The sequence below is a fragment of the Anas acuta genome, chromosome 1 (assembly GCF_963932015.1).
Source record: "Anas acuta chromosome 1, bAnaAcu1.1, whole genome shotgun sequence".
Classification (NCBI taxonomy): Eukaryota; Metazoa; Chordata; class Aves; order Anseriformes; family Anatidae; genus Anas; species Anas acuta.
Window position 1 is genome coordinate 64,670,270 of NC_088979.1, and position 19,641 is coordinate 64,689,910.

Genomic DNA, 19,641 nt, shown 5'->3' on the forward strand with positions numbered 1-19,641 from the left:
TCACACTGGAATGAATTAAGACTATGGTACCAGATGTAATTTCAAGTTAATGAAGAGACAGCGTATTTTGTGTTATCTTTTCTCTTGTTTCTGATTGTCTTTTTTGGGGTTGATATTACTGTAAGTAAATACATTTGTCTTTTGTTTCATTTTCCCCTTGTGACCTATTTCATTTAATTAGAAGGAAATGTGTAATAGGAAATGAGTAGCATCACACTGGGCTCCATCCAAAGCCTGTGAAATCACTGGGAATCTTTCCCATGGTTTTCACCGACACCGAATCAGGCCCAGCAGAATTGAGAGGATATTTCCACCTTATCTGGAACAGGAGGAAGAATGCACTTTGCCAGTGTAAAAATATTACAGTCGTCATTTTAAGATCTGGCCCAGATCCTAGGGAAGGATTTTGCTACTGCATCTGCCTCTCTGTGCCACATGTTTCACATCTGCGGCAGCACGTTAAGGATAAAGGTTCCTAAAACCTTAACTCTGGCTATAAATATAAAAAGAAGATACAAATTAAGTAAAAGATAAAAGATATTGATGGAAGTACATGAGATGCTCTTTAACATGCATATTATTGACTCAATAGATTGTTACGGCTTCAGAGCTATTAGGGTCTGCTGTGTCAATGTGTACTTAGGGACTGTTTAATATGCAGATGGTTGACATGACAGACCGAAGCCATTACAGTCTATCATGTCAGGGGGGATACATGAATACGCACTTTGCCAAACACTGTAAAAAGTCCCTTTAAAATACAGTTGCTGTGCATACTTAGCTGCTTTTTAAAACCCTTTAATAGGTTTGGTTATTCTGATACCCAGAGACTATGGAGTCCTGATTTATCAGCAACAAATTTTATTTCCAAATTAAGCCATTTTCCATGTGGAATGTGCAGTCAGGAGGACAGGGTGTAATCTCAGATCCACAGCTCCTATCAAATCTTGTAAAATTAGCAATTGCACTTGTGTGTGTGTATAAGAGATCAGAATCTATCTGCTGGCATGTGTCTTTTTGAAGAATATAGTTTTGTCTTTTTGAGGGGTAAGGGAGAGTGTCGTCTCTTTTTCATTCAAATAATCTTCAGTAGCAATTAAATAGCTTATGCTACCTAAGAGATCAGTTATTACAAGATAAGCAGCATGACAGTTTGGAAAAACTGAGTAAGTCTTTGATTATTTACTAAGTTTTGATATCTGCTATTTGCCTCAAAATGCTAAAAAGTGAAGTATAAGATACAAACATGAAAGGCTCATTTGATCATCATAAGGAAAGGAATCAGTAGTTTTGCTTTTCTTTTCCTCAACAACTTATTTTTTATTAAAATAGCAAAGCCAAGTGTTGTGTTTAATAAGATATATTTTTTTTCATTTGAATATCAAATGGAAAAATACAATTAAAATATTTCTGCTTTTACATTACTTGTAGGCTATATTTCAGCAATGCATATATCTAAGAAGCTCAGCATACACATTTGGTATATATTAGATGCTTCTAACAGATGCCCAGACCTCTTCCCCTGATTTTTAATGTTCTTTTTTATGGCAGTGATCCAGGGACATTTTAATTTGCAAGCCTGTGAACTTGGAAATAATACTTGTAGTGGGGCATTACAGCTAGTCCATTCCCTCTAAGTTTATTGTCATGTGTCACCTAGCTCTGATTTTTAGCTGATTTGCTGGACCGAGGTGCGTGGCGCAAATCCAGCACGAAATTCACCTAGGAAAAAGCACTCTGCCTTTCGAATAATAGGAACCATGCAACACTGTAGAGGCCTTCCTTCTTATTTGTGGTACAGCTTGGGTGCAAATCTTGCAAAGGAGAGAAGTGGGTTTTCAGACAAATGTGCTGGTTTCTTTTCTGATGGCTCTTTTTACTGCCTGCCTGGTGCTGTCGGGGAGGCCATGGCTGCAGTTGGGATGTGGCGATGGGCATGTCAAGTGCCGGGAGCTGGAAAGGGAGGAGTGGATGTTTCCCATTACCTGCCACACACCTGCTCCCGGATCTCTGACTAGATTTCTGCAGCAACACAGGAAAGGCAGGAAGAGTTTGGGGGAATAAAAGGATCTAGAAAAGCCCAGAGGATGAATGCTTCTTACAGCCAAAATGAATGCAACCTGTGCTGCATCTCTTATGGGAGATGTCTCTCCCTGTGCTGAGGACCAAGCAGCAGGAGCCTGAGACACAGAAAATCATATTGTAGCATCATACAGCACCAGTGCTAGCAGGAAAGGTGTGCTGGTGACCAAAGACCCTGGGATCAGCAGTCCCTGAAGCCCTTCCCACCTCACCTTGGGCCGTCTGTTGTGTCCACAGGGGCACGTTCAGGTCTCCAGACCTCTGCCCTCCTCCTCCCCCAGCGTGTGCCCCTGCAAATCCAGTTCCAGGTCCCTCTGTGCACCCTTGTGCACAGAAACATCATCTGAAAATGGCCCATATGAGTGTGTGATGCAGAGCACTGCATTACCTGGTGCTAATCAATAAAGTGAAAATGTCGCTTTTGACAGCGCTTGTAATTTTGACTATTGCAATGGTGTGCCATTTCTTTGAATGCAGCACGCTTCTGTGCCCCATTAAAGCATGGCTGGCATAGCTTTCAACTATTCACAAATGCTGAGATGTTGAAAAATGTAACATTTACAAAAGATACATCTGGTGTATATTTACAAGGCTCAGGAATCATTTAAATAGTGCCTGTGCCATCACCATATTAGGAGAAAAGTTAGTCCCAGCCCCATATGTGAAATCAGTAGTCAAATGTGTGCTGGTTTAAATTCCACTGATATGATATGGCATTTTGGGGTATTAAACTCTAACGTACCATACTGGGTGTAGCACCCAAACGAGGTAACACAGAGCAATGTATAGACATGAATAACACACGTGATAATTGCCAATATGCATCAGTTTCAATCAGTGTGGTTGGAAGATGATTATGGGTTTTGAGGGACAAATGCTTAATTTTTTAATTAAAGAAGAATCTTTGGTTACTAATTGTGAATTTTATTTTATTTTATTTTATTTTATTTTATTTTATTTTATTTTATTTTATTTTATTTTATTTTATTTTATTTTATTTTATTTTATTTTATTTTATTTTATTTTATTATTTCATTTCATTTATTTATTTATTTCGATTCCACAATGGGAATTGTGAGATATACCCAGGAATCAAGGGAAAAGATGTTGAGCAGCTTCCCTTATATCCTATAACAGTCTGAGAACAAAAAGTGTTTGTCTTTTCCTGCCAGTGTGATATGACTTAAGCTACATTTTAAAACTATTTTTTAATTAATATAATGGGTCATGTTTTCACCATACTAGGGCAGGAAATTCAAGGTAAACCAGATACTCTCTTTCTCAGTCACACAAACATGAATTAAGCATGTAGCATCAGACTTAATTTCAATTTCTAGGTCTGTAATTGAATCTAGCTCAATGTGAACTTTTTTTTTTTTTTTTTTTTTCACCATCACATTGATATCTGGATGTTAGTGACATTATTTAAAGCAACAAATCAACCTATAGGAGTGTGTTCAGCTATACTTTCTTTATGTCATTTGACAGTAAATGGAATAAAAAAAAATGCTACTTTTCTCTAGGGGAAGATTTGTTAAAGGGTTTTCGTCTTTTGTCAAGATATTTAATCTCACAGTGTTACCAAAAAAAAAAAAAAAAAAAAAGGCACGGTTTGTACAAGTGCAGATTTTTGCATGCACAGTTTGCCTGATTGCTAATTTGGATGAATGCTCTTAGGCTTAACACAGGCAAATGAGAGAGGAAAGATAATTTTTGCATATATCCTCTGAATCAAGTGCAAGTCCCTGGACTCTAAGGGAAGCAGGTATCCACTTTTTGGGCTGAAGGCTGTCACTCTGGATCGCCTGATACATCAGTCTTAGTTCATGCATGCCAATGAGAACAAATCCTAACAATGAGCTGTTGAGTGATGCCAACAGAAATGAATGTTTCTGAAAGCTTCAGGGCTTTGGAGAAAGCAGCTGAAGCTAACTACACGGCACTCTCACCCCCGCTAACTGGCCGAAGCAGGGTGAGATTTTGGCTAAACCCTCCCACATAATGGACAATTATGAACACACCTTTGTTTTGCAGTGGGCTGAGTAAAGCTGATATGGGACCGTATAATTAAGCCAAAATACCCAACCGTGTTATTTTCTCGGAGGGGTTCACTATAGAATGGCCTATCCAAAATTATTAGCATTCCTAGTAATTATTATTATTAATTCCTGTTTGTGAGCCTGTCGCTCCATCACGGCAGTGATCGCATGCTGGGATATCCACTGCTCAGGACATAACACTCCTTTGCAAGTGGATGATTGTTTAATTGATAGATTGTAAAGATGGGCTGACCTATTGCCTTTCCGTGTTTTGCTTTGCTTCAGCTGCCCGGACTCTTGCAGTTCCTTAGTGCCTTTTCTGATCCATCATGTCAGCCTGGCAGCTGTGCCTCTGCGCTCTGCCTGCCTGCCCACCACAAGCCAGATTTCAGTCTCTGATGCCTGGTACACACTCCTCCCTGGCTGTCCTCTCACCGGAGAGCTGATTTTGCCTGCACCTCTATCAAATGGCTTTCTTTTAACCAGCACGACTGTTTTTCCCTTGGGTCCTCTCAGCCCAGGGCACCAGGTACACCAGGACGGAGGAGTTCACGTTACCAGATAGATGTCCCTATGTGTGTGCTGTGCGTCAGAGATCGGGCTCCTGCCTGACACCTGTGGGCTGAACCTCCCCACCCCAGTGAAATGTGAACCATTTTTACTTGGAGGCATTTCCCATACACCTGGTAACTTCTGCCCTTGTTGTGGACTGCCTCTCTGCTTTTCTCAATTTTAATTTCTTGGGGGCATGCAGACGTGCAAAAGACAGTGTCTCTCACTGATAAACTCTTTTTGACGACAGTACACCTAGAAAATTGCCCTAGGACGTCTCCACCCCCCTTCCCAAAACTGGGGAAAAAATTATTAGAAAATGGTTGAAATTTTATGAGCAAATTTTCAAGTAGGAACAGATTTTTTTTTACTGCCAAGATGTATAATAGGTGTTTTTGAGAGGTCGTTAACTTCAACAGCATAGTCAAAAACAGTGTTACACCCCACACTGCATCATTCGTTAAGCAATTAAGTTACTGATAGGCTTTTACATTTATTTACCTTGATGGAAAGATATGTTTACTCAACCTGAGTACAAATCAACATGAGGAGGCGGAAGTTCAGAGTAAATTTGACTAATGATGTTATGTTTTCATCCTTAAAAGAAAGAAAAAAACCCTCCCTGCTTTTGATGCTATTTTATCTTCATTGGAAGGGATCCGAAATGATCCCAACTGTCATGTGAGTGCTCAGGGAGGCTCAGATCCTCTTTGATTGCCTCTGAATGTCTCTCTCCGTTGGCTCATACCTTCCTGTACATGAATACAGCGTGCAGCTCTTCAGGTTGTTTGCTGAGCAGTGCTTTAACTCTCCCCTGTGAAGGCTCTCATGTCTCGTGCACAACAGGGGCTGTGGCCACCTTTGCCTGGAGGGATGTTAGAGCAGGCTCGTGGCTGCCGTGAAAGGATAATTTCCACTCACTTTTAGAAAACTCCTGACTGACTGGTGCAAGTCACATTTCTTTCAGTGAACTTTAATTATCTCTCATTTTCTTTCAGGCCCACTCTGTTCTCCAGCCTTATTACATGGGGTTTTTGTCTCTCCAAGTCATTCCTCAGCATCGCCTTGAATGGCATCTACTGCACGTGAGCATCCTCCACCGTCTCTAAGATACTTTTGTTGTTTTTCTTTTTTAAGCATTTGTTTTTTAAGATGACATTGATAGACGTGAGGCCTAAGTCTGGAGATGTTCTGTGGGTAGAGCTCACATTTATTTCAGTATGTAGAGCAGTTTTAGGATCTGATCCATGTGGAAGACTAGCACTGCGTAATGAGGCCCGGGCATATAAAAAAATATGTATTCTAACACAGCTCACTCAAAACAAATATGTTCCCTTCTCTTCAGCTGGTGTAAACAAACAATCCCCATTGTGCTCAGTGTGGCTCTGCTGTGCTGCCTTACAGGAGACCAGAACTTGGCTTCCCAGGTCTTGTGAGCTCAGTTCATGACGCTGTATTGCTGTCCATAATCTTATGATTTAGGATGCCAGTCCTAAAAGCCATCCTCAAGTTTGCTGTTGTTGCAAGTGCTTTCTGGAAAGAGCTTTTCATGCTACAGATGTATTTGTATTGGGTCTCACTTCTGAGTCCTGGTCTCTCCAGTTGAACTCTACTGTCTCTGAGTTCCAGGAGAGTTTTACACTGAAAAAGCAGAGAATTGGTGCAATAGTTGTAGCAAGATACCCTCATGTTGATCTGCACAATGTTGTACACTGATATCTAAATTTTCTTTTGATGAAAATCGGCAGCTGCACGAAATATCTGTGATGACTCGAGGCAGAAGCATTAGCAGGGACTAGTTCAAAACTCCCATGTGATATCCACTGTCCGTGTGGACTAAAGTGAGTTTGAACCCAGGTGTTTGTTATTCATCTGAGCTCAGATATTGCGCTGTTCTGCAGAACCATTATACTGCTCTGTAACTTGTGCTGGAAGCAGAGTGAGCTGCTTTGGCGCTGAAATGATTTCATTGTTAGGCTAAGTGTTACACAGATGGCATTCTTAAATGTAAAATTCTTTTTATGATTCTTTCAATTTCATATTTATTTCATTAGATCATTATTTATGTTAAAGAGACACCATTAATATGAAACGTGCTCAGCTTAAAAGAAAATGTTGAGAGGAGTTTCAGGTATCTGATCCTCAATCCTTTAGTTTTTGTGTTTCACATTTTCCTGCTTAAAATGTTTTTTTGTGTCTCTAGGTGCTATGTGACAGATCCACACAAACAACAGAGGGGAAAGAGCCTCACTTAACTGATTAGAGGAGAGAAGCAGTGAAAGGGAATATGCACAAAGCGCTGCCAAGTTCACAGAGCAAAGGAAAAGATAAAAAATAGAATAATTTCAACAATCTTTTTTTATTATTATTTAGAGTAATGTGAGGTATTACTTATAATAGCAGCAGGAAAACAATTTTCAGACAAAAATGTGATTTCTTAATCAAGGGTCTCTAATTCAAAATATATTTATTTAATAAACAGTAATTATGATAGCTGCAACTACTCATTCATATCAATAATTCATTCAGAAATAAACCACATCAACATATTAGCATTTATTTTTCCATTTAATAGGCTGTGATTTAAAATAAATGTAAATCGTCATAATCATTCAGCTCCATATGCTGGGAAAGGAAAAGTCACCTTAAACCAGATGCATATCATGAAAAAAAAAGGGAAGACAAGTTGTTCTAAAGAAACAGCATATGGGGGCAGATTTTAAGCTGGGGTAGAAATGCTCTGCTTCCTAGATGTCAGTATAACTGTGCTGATTCACACCAGCTGAGACTGGTCAGTAATTTTTAAGAACTAGAAGTTTTAGACGATGTTCCACAGAGCTATGTAATGATTTCTTTCTATAAGAAAATAGATGAGTATAATTGCTTTCAGTTTTCTTTTGAGTATAATTTCTTTCAGTTTTATTTTATTTCAGGAAAAGGCAGTGCACGTGATCAAGTAAATTCTAGTTTGAAGATTTTTATATGCGGAAACAATAGACTCTTTGCCTGAGTCGTAGGCTGGCACTGCACATGTATGAGTGTGTGTGTGCTTGTGTGTGTGGAGCTGCATTTATTATTTCCTGTCCCTATTTAGTTTGCTAAACCCTCTCCTAACTTGTATCCCTTCCTACCTAACTACCCACCTCATTTTGACAGCTCTTTTTAATCTCCCTAACCCATTAGCTGTCCCTCAGCAAGCTCTGTTGAAAATATTTTTCTGAACCTGGTTTAAGGTCCAGAGAGCATTATTTGGAGGCTATGGAGCAGGGTTTCACATGTTAGATTTTTATTTTATTTTATTTTATTTTATTTTGCTTTGAGCACAGGGAAAAAGTGGTCAAGGGCTAGACCTTCAGCTAGCACGTTACTGCTATTAGAGCATCTCTGGCGCTCAGTGCATATCTTGTCTTACAATGACAGATCTTTCTCTTTTGCTTTCAATAAGTAAAGCCAGGGACTGTGGCTGGGAAATACACATGATAGGGATGAACCTGGAAAGCCTTTGGTACTCCCTGTGTGAGCCCACCCTGCTCACACGCACAAGCAAGAGACGGCAGCATGCCTGCCAGGCCCTGTTGCAGCCTTAGGGTCCTCTTGTACTGCCATGAGATAAGCAGAGCCCTTTTCCTCCTCAACACAGAGTGCCCTGTGTTCTTGCTGAGGAAACAATGCCACAAACCCCTTCTTTCCCCAAGTTCCTCAATGTTGCTTTCAGGGGGTGGCTCAGGGCAGCGCCCACAGCACAGCAGAACCAGAGAGCATGCAAGCAGCAGCATGGCATGGGACAGCCACAACATGGCAAAAAAGGTGTTTTCACAGCCTCCCAAGTATGTTTTGTCACCCCAAGGACTGCGGCACACAGGTAGCTGTTACCCCGTTCTTCTTTCAAAGCTGGCCCTGCCGTGATGCTGTCCTCCACCTACAGCTTGCAACTGCACTGGGCATATAGCTGTAGGGCAGCCAAGTTGGTACTCGACATTTCTTTTTTTTTTTCCCCAGTCTCTGCGATGTTTTACATTATTACATTCCTCCAACAGTTTCTGAGGAGAAAAGTGAGTCACGTTATTTAATTTTCCCCATCTTAATAGAAAGGAGCCATGCTTTTTCCACAAGTTATTGCATTATTCCTCTTTACGGTGTGGCTCTGATTTAGTGCTGGATGAAGCTCAAAAGGAGGATTAGTGTAGATATACTCCCATATGCTTGGATGCATTTCTGAACCCTGTCTGTACCATCCTCACTGCTTTTGATGGAAAAAGCTGGGCTATAAACCTGATGAGAACAGGCTTCCATGCAAGATGTTTAGTATTTCCTGCTTCCATTCAGGCCAGCAATATGGCACATCCAGCCCCTTTTGGCCCTGCAGCTCTTGGTCATGGTCTTGTCTGAAATTCAAAAAATCAAAGTGGCAGAAAATGAATAGGGAAATAAAGGGAAGTTGATTTCTCTCAACTTTAATATTGTCTAGATTTGGGTTTAGTTCCACCTGTGGCTGAAACTTTGCTGGAGGATGGGCACAGGTAGAGTGTTTTTATTTAAGTGGAGTTGGTTCATCCATCTCTTAGATGGTGGCATTGAAGCATGAGTCCTGAGAGGAAGAACCTGTGCTTCTTTATAAGAGCTGTGCCTTCTGGGAAAATTAGGGCTGGCTATAAAAACCCTGACTGTATTGTATTCAAGCAAACCAGGAGCACAGGAAGAGGGAAAGGGGAGCAGAAAGAGTGAAAGAAGGAGACAAGGGAGGCTTTTCCAAAGATTTGTTGCTACAGTGAGTCATGCTGTGATTTGGTAGTGCAAGCTTCACCATTCCTAATTCTTGCCTGGCATTTCCTGGCTGGTAATCTAGTTGTTTAATAGCTGAACACCAAGCCACATTGAACTTGATCTTAAAACTGCTGTTCTATTGTAATTCGGGTGCTTTCTTCTTTAGCTGACATTTTCTAAAAGAATTTCTCAATAGCACTGTAACCAGTCATTTTTTTTTTTTTTTTTTTTTTCCAGTTCTCCTCTCTTCAAGAGTTTCTGAATTTGTGAATTAGAGGCTATGTTTTCTCAACCAAATCCCCCACTCTTAGGTCTACTAACAAACTAAGATTAATTTACAAGATATGACTGAAAATGCAGCATCTTTCCATACCTGTGTAGCCAGCTGGAGGCGTGAGGCGTCCAAGCCAGCTAGGCAGACAGACACCTTTTTCACATGCCCCAGGCTGGTTCCTGCGTTGCTCCATGACTTTCTATCAATCCATACAATGGCTGACATTGTCTGCAAGTAGCAACTCGGATTACGGCCCCTTCCAGCTGTGCTGTCCCTGACCCTGAGCCTGCCCCAGGCTGCCCACGCTTTGCCCTCCCCACCAGCACAGAGACTTCAGCTGCAGCCTGCTGCTGCCTGCGAATGTTGATCCTGGTCTTGAGGGTGGCCTTGGATGCTTTTCCACAGCCAGCACAGGCACTCTGTGGGGATAACACGGAATGATTATTTTAGGGCAGATTTTCCCCTAAAAACACAGTTCTACATGCACACAGTTTGATCTTCACACAAAGGATTTATATAAGAACTCACTTCCCTCTGTCAGTTAGGAAAAAAAAGCATGCTGGTGGGATTTAGGGAAGTGTGCAAGCTAGAGGATAGCTGCAGACAAAAGAGAATTTTTCTTCTAAGAACAACTGCACTGCTGGAGCTCTGGCAGCGCTGCAGTCAGAAAGCCTAGGTGTTACCTGGCTGAGACAAGGGACAATGTCTGCTCAGCACCCTCCTGACACACAGATTTGGCCAGCACTTCCCAGATCCCTGTCCTCTGGGCACTGCTCCACCGGCTGCGATGGCATGGCGCTTGCCCACTGTCATACATATGCATACATATGCATATGCATTGTCTTGTCATCCAATGCCCACTTTTTGGGAATGTATACTGTAAAAAACTGGCCTGAAGGGAGTAAGGGTGAAGGAAGAAACTCTTTGTATGCTCTTTAACTCCTTTATATGCTAAGGCAGATGTGAAAGACGCCCAAAACTCACCTAGTCTTGTAGGAATAATGCTGCTACAGTGACCAGCCTAAAACCAACATCCCAACTCTTCAACATCATAAAACAATGTACCTTTAGCTCACACTGGAGAGATTTAATGACAAATCTGCTGAAAAAAAAAGACCCACCAGAATAGGAAGAATGCTTCCTTTTGGTGCTTGCACCCACAAAAGTCTTCCTAAGGCCAGGCCACCACCCACAAGCATAACATGTGGTGACTGTGTCCAACCTGCTTTGTGGTGTGGAGACGTGCACATCAGCCTGATGTTGCTCAAGTTTTGTTCATTTTGGGCTGACCCTGTTCAGGTATCTCTGCTCTCCTATGGAGAGAGTCCCAAATGCAAAAACAGAGCTTAACAACACAACTTGTGTGCTTGCCCTTAATGTAGCATGATGCTTGAAACTGAATATAAACCAAGATGAGGCTTTAGATCTTACTCAACTCTCAGTGTAACTTTGAGGTTGTCAGACAGTACTGAAGTGAGAGATCTGGAGTAGGAAAATTAGTGAACACAAAGTCATGATATTTACTCAGTTTATGCGAAACCTGCATAACTGGCGTGTAATTGTTTTGCTAAGTGAGCCTTGAAAGCAAAAGTCTTGATAGCTGTCAAATATCTTCTTTGTAGTAGTGTGTTGTCCTCAGAAGCTAATCAGTAGAACTTGCTCAGAAGAACTTAATCAGCAGAACTGAGCACATTGTCAGTGCTTAACAAATAATAAATTATAATAATAACAACAGTTCCTTTTGACACAACCTATCAAACTTTTGCTTTATATCTGGGAATGCTGCCTTTGCCTCTAGTTAAGATATGTTACCTACTGCTGCTCTGCTTACTTTGGTTGAGAGGACTGGTGATACAATGTAACAGGGTGGAAGTATTGATCGAAATGAAATTTTGACAAATGGCTGAAAAAGAATCCTGAGAAAGTTCTTAGACTGTTCCTTTTCACTTATTGATGTTACTCCTAAGACTCTAAAAGAGAATGTAAGAGTATATTTGATCAGTTCAATTGTTAAAATGTAACATGCTATGCTTACATGTTAATAGAATCACTTTTGAATTTCCTGATAAAAAAAGAGAGAGAGAGAGAGACTCATTAGGCTTTCCTTACAGAAAGGTGAATGTATCCAGCAGCACATCTATTATTATTAATTATTATTATTATAAGGGGATTGGATAGCTCAGAGGGCTGTTAACAGATCTGAGGCTATCACTTCTTTGTCACCATTGTAATTTGGCCCAGGCTGGGAGTTACTGACAATCATTTCATTTTCTGATTGTTTGGTGGCTTATATGCAATTAGTTGGTGGGTTTTGTTCACTTCCAACAAGACACATATCCACATTATAAAGAAAACCACCGGGTCAGCTCTAAGCTGCCGCTAATTGTCGCAGGCTTAAATGGAGCCGTGTCAATTTATCCCAGTTGAGGATCTGACCGAGGATCACAACTGGCATTAATTAGCAGATGTGTTATCAGACTCCGCGGAGATGCCCCGGGTTGAGTGACAGTGGGCAAGCGCCATGCCATCGCAGCCGGTGGAGCAGTGCCCAGTGCTGGCAGGTGGGAGCTCTAGGTCACCCCTGACTGGGACACTTTGGTGGCTTCTGCTGCTGTGTCATTGTTGTGCCACCAGCTCTTGGGCAGAAGGAACCCCAGAGCTGGGGGTGGCCGGTTATTAGAGCCCAAGCAATGCAAGGCAGCTACTTAAAATCCGGGAGGGGGAAAAGCATGCAAGGGGAAAGGGAGGAAGTACTAGGGCTGAGCTGACTCCTCTTGGAGCTGGATGTGTATGAGACTGTGCTGCTAGAACTAAATGAAAGCCCCTGGCTCTGATTTTCTGGAGGTATGTGTGCACCATCTGAGATAACACTGTAATGCTGGCTGCATGTATGTGACAGAAGGGTGGAGAGATGCCACTGAAAATACAGGTACTCAAAGTCCACAGGACAAATCTGGACTTCACATAGCTCAGGGAATAATCTTCTCAACCTTTACCAGCTACTAACACACTTTAAAAATTATCTCTAGTTCATAACATCCCTGTTTTTTTGTGCACTTGGAATTTTTTTTTTTTCATTCTAACACCTTTTTGTAACCCACAAAAGGGAAGAAGCAGGACAGTGGGAGTTCAATAGTAGTAGAAATGAATAAGTTATTACACTGATCTAGTTGATGGGAAGATACGGAATATCTGAAGAAGGTGCAGTAGTAACTGTCACCTGCAAACTCTCCATCTACCTTTCTGCAAACCCTTTATTCCTATTTTAAACAAGATATGAAAAGATATTCAGGTACCTATTTTCTGTGGGAAATCTGGATCCCTCTCTGAATAGTAATATCTGGGCCTTAAGACAAAAAGGAGATGACTGAGACTCAGGTGGTTTAAAGATATTCAGGTTAAGGATACCGGTCCACACATCTGCAAAGTTCATCACCCTTATTTTTGTTAATAAAAATACCAACATCTAAAATCCTTCTCCCGCTTGTGCTTGTTGGCCTGGCAGTCACCAGCTTATCTGGGCTGAACTTCTCAGCAGCTAACCCCCAGTTTGTTTCCTGAAACTTTGCATTGCTTTGCCCACAGCTCTTAGGAAAAGTGACCTGGCAAATCATGTGTAACACACAATCAGGATTGAGCAGCATATAAAACACAGCAGCTGTCTTCACTTCAGAATAAATACCTCCGATGTCCACCTGAGCTTCAGGGGTTTCAAGCCCTTGTCTGCAAATCTGTATCTCCAGGAAGCTACAAACTAAATATTCTCAGGGGTAGATATTTTCCATACTTCCTGCAGAAGTGGTGCTGGCACACATATGGTTCTCTGGGAGGAGTTTAAGGCGATGAGGTGGAGAATAAGATGCCTTTTCCAGCCCTCCTCTGCTGACTTAGCTTGCTCTACGCTTATTTTGGATTGGCACAAGATAGAGGATTTCATTCAGTATACTCATTGCTGTGTAAGGCGTTTCAAGAGTATTGGCTTCACAGACTAATAAAAATACAATGATTTTTCAGAAAAATCAGTAGAACATATCCTCAAAGGATATACAGATGTGATGATTATTGGAGTTTTAATTAAAATAGCAGGTAAAATAAGTATTATGGTGTGTTATTATTTCTAAGATAACAACAGAATAAAGGTGCCCATTTCTTTCTCGAGTGCAATTTCCTAAATGAAAAAGTAAACATTAATATCTTCAGAGATCTTACTGATCTTGTACGATAATTTAGAAAAATATCTCTATTAGGGATAGTTATATATGCTTTTTGTTGGAAATGCAATCACAGAATATGCACATAGCTGCAATCTGTAGACAGATTAAGTAAATTAAATCACTCAATGTCTTTTTTCAATAGCTCTAAAGTTAAAAGTAATTTGCAAAGAAAATACTCAGTTTCAATTGGTTTGTAATATCTGTTAATGATCTTTGGAAAAATTTCTGATAACACACGGGAATTCCCTCAGGGACAGGGTTGTGAATAAGTGGATTTTTTTAAGTTTCAGATGTCATTAGCTAGTGATTTCTTTGAAGTAAAAAGCTGTTACAGAATAAATTGCAGAGGTATACAAGTGAACAGGACAATCATTTTTATGAATAATATACATTTTTCTTTTCCACCGTGCTTTCTGCCCCCAAAAGAAAAAAAAAATCTAACTTGTCATTGCAAACATACTAGAATCGCAACTCTATGGAGATTTTGTTCTTATTTTATGTGCTTACTCTGTCTTTACATCAATGTACAGAATGCTGGTGTAAAAATCCTAGTGGAAGGATCTGTTTTGCTCTTTTTGAGGTGGTGTTATTTATTTATTTATTTATTTATTTATTTATTTATTTTCCCTGGCAGATAACTTTTTCAGCCCGCAAGGCTGAAACACTTCCTGTGACTGAAATGGCTCCAACAGAGCTACTTTCTAGAAGATGTTCCTCCTGATTTCTTGTGGTGCCTGTAAGATATCTGGTGATGCAGGTAAGTGCAAACATGGAGAAAAGGGCCTCTATTCTCATGGTACCTTGTTATCATGAAGTCTCTACCACCTTATTGACAGTTCAGTGATAAACCACATATCCAGATACCAGATACCAGAATAAGGTAACATTTCTCAGAAAGATCAATGAGAGATCTCCTGACCTCTGTCCCCATCTGAGGATATCTGGAGTAGAAAACAACAACAGAGGCATCATAGGCTACACTTGCCCATGGGGAACATTGTCCTGCCTCAAGGTTCAGCTGTACAATTCAGCCGTGGGCAGATGAGGATGGGCCTTATGTCTCCATATGTTCCTTGTGTGTGGGTGAGGTGTGTGGGTTTAGAGGCTGGGGACACTCTGAGGGGATGCTGTTCAGGAGGATGGGGGACTAGGACTCCTGGATTTACTGTCATAGATCTACGGATAAGCCTAGTTTCAGCCTTTGAGCCTTTGGCTTCCTCACATTCCTTCTAACCTCTTTTCTCAAGGCCTTTCTATGATTTTTCCTGATCTACACACAGGGCTGTATAGCATACCATGCTACAATGAATGTGGTCACTCCCTTCACACAGGGTTGGGGGAGAAAGATTTGCCCAGCTTTAGTAAGAGAGGTGAACAGCTACAACTTTGAAAAGTCTCCTAGCCTTCCCTGGGTCTCTGAAGGCCCAGCGTAAGAGTCCACACTAATCCTGATTATCCATCAGTAGGTCAGACAACCTCCCATTTCCGAGACAGGTGTTCAGTGATGCTCTGCAGTTACTCCAAGAATAATGAAATTTCCTCTGGTGTGTTCCAATGCCAGTCACTGGCATTGGTAAACCCTAAGATGCCTTGACTGTGACAGAGGCCAATACCAGGGACTATTCCCTCTTCCTGTCTATTTAAGTGTGTAACAGTTTACCAGGGAGATGATACCTTACTAACTTATATCCAGAACTACTGATATTATTGCATAATACCTGGTAGTAAAATTCTCACTTTTTTTTTTTTTTTTTTCCTCAAGGCTAGGAGCAACCATTATTATCATCTAGTCTGATCTTCTGCATAATATATGCTACTGAACTTAACCCAATCTGAACTTTGAATGAAGATTTGCTTTTATGCCTAAAAAATGCCTGCTCATTTACAAATATGATGCTGTTTCTCTGAGTACTATCTGTGCAGCAGCAAGTTCCATTAATTAACTGTACATTGTTTGGAAAAGCAATACCTCTTATCCGTTTGAAATTTGAAACCTCTTCATTTCACCTTGCAGGATAGGAAAGGGTTTTTATTCCTTTGCTGCTAATTAGGTTGGAGGATCATGAGGACAAAATGTTATTTATATTATAGTCATGCTTAAGTAGAGCTCTGACGAAGCCTGGGGATCCCATTGTGCAAACTGAGGGAGACTGTGCAATTCCTTCGGGGCTGAGACTATTTGAATAGACAAATGGCACATTTTTGAAAGAGCTGAATGATTTCACTGAAAAAAATGTTAGACAAGTCAATGGATTCATACTTCTGAATCACCTGTGCATTTCTGAAAAACGAATCCAAAGTCTGAAGGAAAGAAAGGTATGGAAAAATGAAGTTTTTGAAACTGAGACTTAAAAATGAGTATGGGATGTAGTTGATGAAAATAAAAAGGTGTAGCTAATATGCAGCACTGTCCTTAGGTCACTTTGGCTTCCAGAGTCTCATGCTCTGAAGTCATCCCTTTAAGAGAGCAGAATGCATTGAGGAAAGAATTTGCAACATCTGCCTCATGCAAGGTCCCTAAACCTTCCAGCTAGAGGACAAGGGAATCTTCTAGATTAACTCAGGCAACAGAGTTTGTTCCAAGTTTATGGAAAGGTTTAATGTAAAATCTGCAGTCCCATGAGGGTGAATCTACCCTGAGAGACAGGCTGGGACTTCTGTTCTTTATCTTTTCTCAAGAAATTCCACATCCTTTTGACTTCTATCATTTTTATTGCCATTCTCTGGACTTGTTCTATTTCTACTTTCTTTTTTTCAGGGATGAGGTGACCAAATTTGAAGACAGTATTCAAAGTGAGGATGTGCCACTGATTTATATAATGGCATTATAATATTTTCTGTATTATTCTCTAAAACTCTTTTCTTCGTACAAACCCCATAAGATTCTTTTTAATTCTTTGAACTATAGTGCCTTTTAACATCTGTAGTTTACTCTGATCAGATTTTGACAAAGGAATAAAAGGCTCCATTTTTCACATAGAATTTTATTTATTGTTTGAACTTTAGAGGAGAAATTGGTTAACTTACAATTTAAAATTCTTGGCAATGTAGACCATTGGGCAAGGATTTCATTATTAGTCCTTCTGTACTTTCTAGTAAGATAGTGCAAGGCTGAAAGTTGGTGTACAAGGTCTTGGTTCAAAAGACTTGGCTTTCATACTATAAACACAGCCAAAGACTTATTTGGAGCTGCGAGATTGCCCAAAGATGTTAGACATGTTATTCTTCTGTACCCCCTTCCTGATGCAGGATTCTGAGGCTGTGCACTTACATGCTGTCCAGGCAGTGCCATGCATGTATGCAAGCAATAACTGAGCACTGCTGTCTCCTGTTTAATGTACCTCATACCTCCACACCAGGTCAGGGGAAGACCCCTATTGAAAACGAGGTGCTTGATGACTGCAGAGTGTGAGGATCTTGCTGTCATGTCACAGCTGGGCATGATGCCTTCATCAAGGTATTAGAAAAGGCTCAAGGAAAACAGCTACATCCATTCTATTGCCTAAGACACTTCCCGCAGCTACCGGCTTGCCTTAGAGTTACCAATCCAAGTACTGACCCTGCCTGACCCTACTTATCTTGTAAAAGCTGACAAGATCACAGCCTGAAGCAGTATAGCCACAGGCTCAATACTGGCTACCAAAATGTCTGTTTAGTGTTTTCAGGAAACACTGCTCTTAAGATTTACAATACCAGCTGCTAGAAATATAGACAACACCAAAACACAGCCCTGACCCCTGAATGTTCAGCCTCACTTAGACAGAAATTTGTGCCTCTCAAGGGGCCAACACTGAGTTGCCACAATATAGTTATTCCCTACCTTCAAGTGAGCTGGAATTGACGCATTTTATGAATGCAGATACTGGGGAGAAATATTTGAAGATACAGTCTTGAGTTCAGAATTCATTGTTAGCTCCTTTCATCTGTTGCATTACTACTTTTACACTAGAAAGAGCTCTGCCATTTTTGTGTAATGCCTTTTATTTATTTATTTATTGGTTTAATATAGAAAATTGTCTTAATTCTTCCATGACCAAAGCAATTTTTCATCAGAAGTTATTTTAGGATGAACTGTAAGTTTCTTCCCTACCAAATATTTTAACTCTTCTGTATGAAAACAAACACATATTTGTTTTCCCGATTATCTTAAATGATAAACACAGGTTTAAATACACAAGAAATATTAAGGGACAAATCTGGTTTAGCTGTTTGTACATTCATACACAGTATAAATTCATAGCTCTTGCAGGGTGGGGTTTTGTTGTTGTTGGGCTTTGTTTTTGTTTTTTTTAAGAAAACCAAAGACATGGAAAAGACACTGAGGTCTTATTGCTCCTATCGGAAACTTTTGCTGACTACAGCAAGAGTTGGATTGGGCCCAGAGAAACCAAATACACACAAGGAACAATGAGTTGGCCATACAAGCAAGGAAAATCACAGATAACGGATGCACACAAATTAGCAATGTACCTTTTAGGTCATCCAGTACAGCTTGCTGACACCGTGAGGCATATGGCATATTTTTGGTTGTTTTCTGTGCCTAGATTAAATGTCCTAAGTGAGGCCATGTCCCCAGGGAGAGATTGTGCTGTCTAGTGTATCTTGTTAGAAGTGTTTTTTTTTTTTTTTCCCCTTACTCCACCACATCCTAGTTATGCTCCTTTGCAACCCCCCTTCTTTTCCTTCATGGATGCTATTTACCTCCAGTGTCTTTAGATTACAATGATGTTGCATTTAGTTAACATTAAGTCAGCCCACACATATTTAGCTCATTTAATTTTCTCTGATAAATCACTCCTTTCAGTCCCCTGGTTATTCTTCATCTCCTCTTGTCCCATTCCTGCCAGTCAATATCTTTTGTGGTTATGAGATTTTAAAGATGTGATGTATTTCTCTTAACTAATGACAGACCCGGTATAGATCTGAGCACCCTCAATCTCTTCTCGATGAAAAACACTCCTGATGCGTCCAGGGGAAACATTGTTTTTTTGAGCAGACACACAGGTATAGTATCCTCTTCAAACCATTTCCTTGGTACCACTTCTTTTACTGGTCAAAAAAAAAAAAAAAAATCCTATTAAAAGAGTTAATATAGTGGTTCAAAATTCAAATACTTGTCACTATGGATTTATTTTATTTTTCACAACCTTAGGAGATAGATTAGCATGGATGAAAAGGTATTTGTTGCTGTTGTTGATGTTTTCAAACTCTTGGTCATGGACATCACAATCTAAAATTATGGAAGATACTGTCTTGTCTAGCAACTATATTTAAGTGCCACTAGAGTACCTTGTAAAAAGTAATTATATATATAGTCACAAGCTTAGCTGTTCACTTCAAGCAATAAATTCTGATCAACAAACAACACTCCTTTAGTTCTAAATGAGATCTTGGTTGTAATTGAATGTCTTTACCTTTGTGTTCTGTTGGATTGGAGGAATATCATTTTAATCTGCTCTCTTTAAATTTTCATTAAGGAACGTTTCGGCTACCTGCAGCCTCATCTGATGATGTTTAATGATATCAGCTAGCTCATTCTTCCATGCACCAGCAGGGGCTTCTTTAAATTGGTCAACTGTACAGAACATTGTTTTTGAGCTTAATATACTTGGAATCAACCTTTAAAAATAATGACATCTCTACAGACAGTTTATATACACAGTGCACACACATATGTGCGTGTATTTATGTGTGCATGTGTGTGTATGCATATATA

The 19,641-nt window shown here is 40.2% G+C and overlaps 1 long non-coding RNA gene across 8 annotated transcripts in view; it reads left to right on the top strand.

Moving 5' to 3' along the window:
- The window catches only part of LOC137855580 (uncharacterized), a 64,750-nt gene that overhangs the window by 19,257 nt on the left and 25,852 nt on the right, over positions 1-19,641 (top strand). For all 8 annotated transcript variants that reach the window (XR_011095809.1, XR_011095812.1, XR_011095813.1 and 5 more), the window contains exons 2-4: positions 5,672-5,758; positions 14,560-14,682; positions 18,835-18,929. This is a non-coding gene — a long non-coding RNA (uncharacterized lncRNA). The remainder of the gene's footprint in view (positions 1-5,671; positions 5,759-14,559; positions 14,683-18,834; positions 18,930-19,641) is intronic.